This window comes from Eschscholzia californica, unplaced genomic scaffold (genome assembly GCF_041429995.1).
Source record: "Eschscholzia californica isolate CP2 unplaced genomic scaffold, dmEscCali1.0.p SCAF_1, whole genome shotgun sequence".
Taxonomy (NCBI): domain Eukaryota; kingdom Viridiplantae; phylum Streptophyta; class Magnoliopsida; order Ranunculales; family Papaveraceae; genus Eschscholzia; species Eschscholzia californica.
This window is the reverse complement of record NW_028238198.1, coordinates 65475468-65483935: the sequence shown is the minus strand read 5'-3', so window position 1 is coordinate 65483935 and position 8468 is coordinate 65475468. Positions and strand designations below refer to the sequence as shown.

The window sequence follows — 8468 nt, the reverse complement described above, 5'->3', positions numbered from 1 at the left end:
ATCACATAGCTCAGTCTATAACAGCGAAGACTTCTACTATTACAGCAAGGAATGCTGAAGAGCGAAATTATATCTATCCTTTTGGGAATGAGATGGGCAGCTGACCTAAGGAACAAAATTTCTCTATGTGAAAAGTGATAATCTAGCAATCATCGATCACTTCAATCATCTGAAGTAGTTGATAAACTGGCAATCTAGGATTCACGTTTCATCAATCAAAAAAGCTTATCCTGAAATTTCATAGAATTGTATTTTCCCATATACCCCGCAAAGGCAGCGATCTAGCTGACAGACTACAAAATGGATAAAGGTTAATGGTAGTAACTCTACTTTTTTTTTTTTGTTGAAGGTGGTAGTAACTCTACTTGGAATGTTATTCATTCTCTTTTGAGTCATAGATATTGTAATAACTTCTTGAAGTATTAACCTATTCTGTTTGCAAAAAAAAAGCATCACAACAACGGGCACCATCATAACTCCCAAGTTTTCATTGCAAAAGAAAAAAAAGATGGGCTCACGCGATTTGGGCATGGGATTCTAAGGGGCCCTCTGAGGGCTATAGGCGCCACCATCTTCAACAAATTTGTGAGGGTTTATAGCAGTCCTAGGAGACACCTACGGAACCCCCTTATGAGGCATCCAGCAGGCTTGGCAAGTAAACCACTTTTATGGGCCCTAATGACTTAAAAAGCCCAAGTTTCTAGCAACACTTTAAATTTAACACTTCATGAACAGAGTCAAGAAATGTTTTAATTTAGAGTATGAGGCCTTGCTCCCGCCGTAGTGCATCCATAAACCATTCCGAAAATTTGAAGTTCACAAGATCGAAACTCGTCCGGGATAGAATCTATCTTTTGTAATTACTAAGGTTATAAATAATGGCCTTATGACATTTAATATGTACGAATATCTTTAAGATAATTTTAAGACAGCTATGAGCATATTTCATCTGAAAATTTATCTAAATCAAGTGGTTTGGTACATGATATTTGTCTATTATATTCGTGCAATCGTGACGTTTCAAAAAAGAAAACCATAAATTTAACTAACCAAATCAACAAAACGTAAATGGAATTTTCTCATAAACAAGGGGATAGCAAAATCTCAGAGAGAAAATGATGAATGGTTGTGAAATAAGACTTCTTAGTTCCCATCATTGTAAACCAACTTAACTATCCAAGAATAGCCATGTAACTGGGCATTCGATCAAATGACATATATTTTGGAAGGGCTAAACTGATGATGGCAAGATTGACCAATTAAGGGTGCTTCTAGAGGCACCGGGCCAAAAGACTATTAGCGGGCTGCCATTTCGTTGACTCGAGTCAATGACCATTGACCTGAGTTCTCTATAAGCACTGGTTCTTAACGTGGGTGACGTTCACCTTCGTTTGCTTCTTCCATATTCTTCTTCTAAAACAAAAGGAAGTCCAATTCATTCTTCTTCCATCTTCTGTATTGTTGCTTACGATCTCTTTCACTCGTAGTTGGAGGAACACGTGATGCCATAATAACTAAAGACAACATATGATGAAGATTAGAGCTAACGAAATCTTTCGATTAGAAAAAATAAATAAATAAATAAATAAGAAGAAGTCACAAACATGGTAGTCCGTGACGTTTCAGTCCATCACGGATTACCCTATCCGTTATGGCCTTAAAGGTCACGGATAGGGTAGTCCGTGACCAAGAAGCCCGAGACGGACTGGACCATTCCGTCCGAGCCGTAACAGCAGCAGCAATGAACTAGGGCAGACTCATGGGGCTAAAATCTTGACATAAAACTCTCTAAATATGTTTGAAATTATAGTAAAACCACATTCTAAACATATTATACTATTCTATTGATGTCCACAACAAATTAATTCGAGAAAATCATAAAAAAATTAGTGTTTTGAACCAACCTTAAAAGAGCAAATCGAGCTATAAAAGGACTGATTTAGTGAAATAATTGACAAAAACAAGTGAGGAGATTGATGGAGGTTCGGTTTTGAGGTTTAGAGAGAGAAAATGAAGGGTTTTCTCCAAATTTGTTTTCAAATTCTGAGATGTGGATGGAGGTTAGGGTTTGGTTAGATGAGCCCGGGTGCTTACAGATTAGGACAGTGTTAACAGAGAATATAGTTGTAGGGCCTACTGCTAAATGGAGTCCGTCCGCTAACAACCTTTCAGCATGGTGCCTTTAGAAGCACCCTTCCATTAAGTAATTACTATCATTTCGACTTGATTTTTTCCCAGAACAAGAACAAGTTTTCATCCTAATTTTCGGAAATCAGTTTCCATTTAAGCTTTTCCTTTTTTTGTAACAGTTAACAGAAGTCTCAGTTCAACAAAAAAAAAAAAAGTTAACAGAAGTCTCACTCAAAGAAAAGCAAGAACCTAAGATACATAAAAATTAAATAAAAAAAATAAGGTGCTACTTCTAAAATATCAATTATTAGCATTGTTATTTGTATTGCAAAAAAGATAAAATCTTCATTTTTCATTTGGAAAACTACATTTACATTTTCTATATTTTCATGCAAACATTCTTGACATGTTAACTATCACTTTTCCCAAAGTTTTCATATTTTGATCTTGCATTTTTCACTTCATACACCAAATTTTTTAATCGTGGAGACGTGGAGTACAATTAAGAAAATATAGTGCTATATACATGAAATTATGAATAACGACACTTTCCATTTTGTAACTTCATTTTTATTTTTGAGAAATCGACTATGATCTACGTTAGTCGTTACTAGGCATTGGTATATCATGAATATGTAATAAACACGATCTACGTTAGTTTCATTAAACGTCTAATTTTTTAATTTTGATTGTAGATCTATTGAAACTCAAGTTTCCGAACTTTTCAAATTTGGGCCCGAATAGTTTCATTTCAAGTTACCTATGGCCGCGGCTTTGGGGCATAATGAAAAATCTCCGGAGAATAAAGACTTATTCCGTCAAGATTGACTTAGGAAAAACATTTACTTTTTAGCCCAAAAGTTCATTTGATTTAATTTTGGCCCTTAATCTTCTACCCCTTCTCTCTTCCTATCTCTCCTGCTCATCCTCTCTTTCCATGCTCATCTCTCTCTATCTATCTTAATCTCACCTGCGTTTTTTTATCTCTCACTGTTACTCCCTCTTTCTCTCAGCCTCTTTCAGTAAAAGGTAGATTGAAGACACATCCTATATTCAAACCCTAATAAAAAAAGTATGTGATTTTGTTCCAATAATTATAGAAATCCATTGCTCAAAGTCAATCCAATTTCGATTTGTACATCAAATGATCTCCAATTAGTTAAATCCAGGAATATCAGATTTCATAACATAAACAATTCAATCAATTAGGTTTCAGCAACCAAACTTGGGAGTTTACATGATAAGAACAACAAAATACATGGAAGCAAAGATTAATTAGGGTTTTCAGCAACCATATATGGGAGGTGAAAAAGATGAGGATATGTGTTATGGAAGTGATGAAGGGTGTGATACAAATGTTTCTTCTCTCTAGGTCAGAAAGATTTGTGCGTTGTTTTCACAAGTTCTAGAGAGAGAATTGTGTAGAAGATGAGTTGGTGGTAGTGAATCCAATCCAAATTCCAATGTGGACAAGTATGAAGCAAGTGGGGATGACAAGTGTTTTCTCTCAACGTGAAGGTTAGGAGAAACATTGAGAGAGAGAGAATAACGGTGAGAGAGAAAGATGCATGAAGATCAGGAGGCGAAGTTCAATCGTGTAAATTCTTGGACTAAAAAATAATTACACCCCATAAGTTAATGTTGACTAATTAAGTCTTTATTCCCTAGAGAATTTTCTTTATGCCCCAAAAAATCCACCTTACCTATACAAGTAGGTCGTTCTAGCCTTTTTCTTGTATTTGAGTTATAATGATCAGGGCCTTCCTTAATGAGATTAACCAGGAAAACAGACATAATTATAAATTGGGATGTGCTAGATTAACAAACGTTAAAATATTAATGTGATGAAAAAAATAGCAATCTGTTTGCAGATGCTGAGTAATTTTGGTTACTTTGCCCCCAAACATCCACCACTTTTTATTCTCTATTTTGGTAATAGTGTCTGAGAACCATTGTTACGGGCCACTTTTAATTATTTTTTCAAGCCATTAATTTGGAGAGTAAATCGGGAGAACTTTTTTTTTTTTTTTTTTTTTTTTTGTTGAAAGTAAATCGGGAGAACTTGTCGACCAAAAATGATATACTTGAAGAGAGAAAATTTGAGAAGTGACAACCATATACATCCTTGCCCTCTCAACAAAAAATAAAAAATAAAAAAAACTACTATTTCAACAAAAAAAAACAAAAAATTATATCCTTGCCTAGTCATTTTCGATTAGATTCGATCCAGCACACTATGACCGGCAAATCGTGTCTTGCGTGCGAATAAGTAAAGTGACGTGGTACAAAAAACTGAGGTGTCAGAAGTGATGACGTCACTCTATGACGTTACCACTATGACATCAACTATATTGAAAAACAATACGTGACATCATCACCATGACATTATCATCCTAGGTAAGGCCAAATTCAACAAAAAAGAAAGTACACTACCATCTATTTCCACAAAATAAAAATGCATTGGATGTCCCAACTTCTTCAATAAAACAACAAAATCTTCTGTTACAAAGTCATGAGTGATAATGATAATTCAAAAGAAAAAAAATAAAAAAGAATTATAGATCTTTTTTTTGAATTTTTTTTGAAATAAACTAGAAGAGTAATGTCATTGTTGATATTTTGAAAAAGGGTTCAAATATACAACAAAATTTATGAATTGAATCAGCACTATAATTGTTTGATTTGAGTCCTAAATATTATAGATATCTTGTCTTTAAAGGTTATTCTACGAGCCTAAGTCCAACTAATTTAATTTTACTTTGTTTATATCTAAGTTCAATAAATCATAAATCTTAGATTTTCTTTTTTATATTATAAAACTTGGGACCTCTATGTTCATGAGTAGGTGCCCAACCATTAAAATAAAGAAGTGACGGGACGCAACATAATAAAATTACAAAGCGGTACGAAAATAATAATTATAAAATTGTGCCTACGATGGTCTATCATCACATATTCACATTTAAGAAAAAAACATAATAAAATTGATATCATCAATCAGGAACTCAATATTAACTTATTACAATAGATTAAATGGTAGTAAATAAATTTGTTGAATCCCTATAAAATTTACAAAAATGATGCTATGCCCGGCCGGAATCCCGGCCGAATCTCGGCCGGCCGAGTTGGCAGTCCAACCGGGCATAGCATCATGACGAGTTATGAGGGAGTGGGTAGTTTTCTGAATTTTACAAATTGGTCCCTCAAGTTTTAAGCCTTTTGAGTTGAGGCCATTCTCCATCAAAATCAAAACACGGGATTCTTTCCCCTCTTCCTCCAACAGCTAGGGCAAAATCAGATTTTCATTCTCGGTTCTCTAAAACGATTTGAGTTTTTAGTTCAAAAGCTCTCGATTCCGTCCTCTTCTTCACTCGATTCCAACCCCAGGAAACTCAAAAGCACCCGATTCCATTCCCCTCTTCACTCTTGACGGTTTCAGCTAGGCATCATCAGGTAAGTTTAAACATCTATCTTCACTCAAAATTGATTAACATAACTAAAACCTAGTAAAATTCTAGGGTTTTATTAGGTAGTAGTTCTCATTGAAATACCAGTTCGTTCTTCTTCTTAGTTTGATTTGCTCGATTCTTGAAGAAAATTCGTCAAGACATTTGGGGATTTTTTTAGTATAAAGGTACGTATTCCTTTTATTAACATGTTAAAAGTTTTGTATATACTGAAATACACATTTTTGATCTTCTCCTTTTATTACTTTGATGGCGGTTGATGTTGAAAGTTTTGTATATACTGAAAGATTTATGTCAGATATGAAGATAATATGAACTTGTTGATCGCATGAAGTTAGTCGAAATCGGTGAAAACCATAAATAGCTTATACCTTGAACATAAGAAACTTACTTAAATGACTATACAGTAATGTTCAGTTCTCTTTAGTATTCTACATGATTTCTTTTCATTGTAATGTCTGTTCAAATAAAATGAATGTTTGGACATTGTATTTTTAGTCATCTCGTACGATGAACCCCAACTTAGACAAAAGAACAATTATCCTAGATTGTGCAGAATCATAATCTTCTTCTATTTGATGTCTTGTTCTTTTGTATTGTTAGGTACTGGACTCTTATTCCGGGAGCAGCAGTTGGAATGTCAACTCCAACTGGACATCTATATCAGCCGGTCCAAAATCAAGACTAATCTTTACATCTTTCGGATTCCGATACCGTGTTCATAACTTATCCTTTTACTGTGTTAATGGGAGAAAATTGAACTCAGTCTGGTCCTTCTACTGTGTCAAATGTGTTTTCTGCCTATGAAACTGATTTAACTATTATTTACTTTCTTTGTTTCACTTGAAGCCTTGAACCATATACATTTGTAGGATATTATGATGTTTATTTATCATATATACTTTCCGTGATGCTGGTGGTTTTCGTAGCCGTGGCGGTTTGGTAGTGGTAGTCAATACTGCTATACCAATTCAAGATATTATTTTTGTTTGTTCGCTTACTTTTTCTTATTCATTCTTATGCAGTCTGGCATGGACTTCGTGATGCTACAACTGCAAGTTTTCAATTGACAGAGACGTTTCAGTGGAGTAGTCATGTATTAGTTTTTTTTGTTGTTGTTGTCCTTGCAGGTTAAGCATTTCGAATTTAGTAAAAGATGTATTTTATTTTGTCACAAATGTATTTTAGTTATTATATCAAATTATGTAACTTCTAAACTTAAGATGGTCATTTATATGATTAAACATTCAAAACATAACCATGTAAAAGTTATCTTGAGCTACATGAATTCTCTTATTTCTTGCTTGTAGTCTTTATTTCCTAACAAGATCATGGATAATCCATTTCTGGTTCAGTCTACGAACTCTTTTAAGAAAAACATGATCGTTCATCGAAGTTAAGTTCATAGTGTTCCTTCAAATGTAACAACTTTTAATTACAAAATGATCAACTACAAAGCTTCTTTCAAATGTAACAACTTTCAATTGATTCATTGAACAAAACAAGAAACTAGCCTCTTCAGTCTACACTATAGCCGAAGCTTTCCGATTTCCCTCCTTCGAAAATGCCTCTATTAAATTATCAGTAGCAGCAGTTGTAGTAGGACTAACTCCACTTATAGTGCAGACCCTCAAGCTAGGATGGCTGCCTTCTTCACCGCTACCAGGCTGGGAATCAATGGTGATCTTCTTGCTTGCAATATTTGTACATAAAACTTGTATACTTCAATTATCAAGATTGCAGGAGAGGACTCCTTATCTAGTTACAAACCTAAAATTCGAGTACATTTTCTTGTTACATATAGTATTAAAACAGATTCATTCAAAACAAAAACTTCCTAGAACAAGAACATCACAGCACTACAACTAAGTGATATTTCACATACACCCGACCTATATTATGACTTTCGGATCCCTCGTTATAATCCTGCAATTTAATCGAAAACGAATTCAATTAAGATAAAATGCAGATTGATATTTAAATGAGAAACCAGAATTATAACTTTTATTTGTTTTATTACCTTGACCACAACCCTTGAACACCCAACTATGAGGTATAAATTGACTCAAATAAAAATTCAGATTCAACTTAGAAAAGACAGACACCATCTAAATGGAAAAATTAATTCAATAAGGGAAACAATCTGAAACCTTAAAATATATAATCTCAATCTCTTTCCCTAGACAACTATCTTAGATCTTAAATGGAACCAGTTTAGGGCAAAATTTGAGCTAAATCAGTGATCTAATATAAGTAAATACAGAAATCAGACCTAACTAATTTGGCCGAATCATCCCTTCAAAATCACTAAAATATATATGACAGTAGAAACTAAGGCAAAAGTTTTGCACGAGAGAAAAACAGAGAACATGGAAATGTATATAGATAGAGAGATCTGGTGGATTGAGATGAAAGAAACCCTACTGATTCTCTCATCCAGGACGAAGAAGAAAAAAGAAACCATTTGGGAAGAATGAGGCAGCATATCGTGAAAGAGATTAGAGTTTAGGAATGTGTTTTACCTAGTTTTATGGGAATCCCTTATTTGTAATTAAACCACTTTGAAGGGACCACTTTCGAAAATCTCGAGTCCCTCATAAACTTTCTGATCCACGTGAGATGCTATGCCCGGTTGGCACCCCACGTAGGCGGCCGGGATTGGGGCCGGGATTCCCACCGGGCATAGCATCATTTTTGTAAGTGATTAACACCTGATATAATAGTCGGGGGCTCTCATATTTTTTGTATAAATAACGGCCAAAATAAATAAACTGACGCTAAAGCAAAAGAGTGGAGAAACGGTTTCAGAACTCCCTTTCTCTCTCTAGAATTCTCTCTCTCTCTCTCTCTCTCTCTCTCTCTATATATATA

The 8468-nt window shown here is 34.4% G+C and overlaps 1 long non-coding RNA gene across 1 annotated transcript; it reads left to right on the top strand.

The window, feature by feature from the left end:
• The first annotated feature begins 5206 nt into the window (after positions 1-5206).
• LOC147568324 (uncharacterized) lies at positions 5207-6879 on the top strand. The gene is made up of 4 exons (XR_015238193.1): positions 5207-5583; positions 5702-5764; positions 6201-6362; positions 6623-6879. It is a non-coding gene; the product is annotated as an uncharacterized LOC147568324 (long non-coding RNA).
• Positions 6880-8468: the final 1589 nt, after the last annotated feature.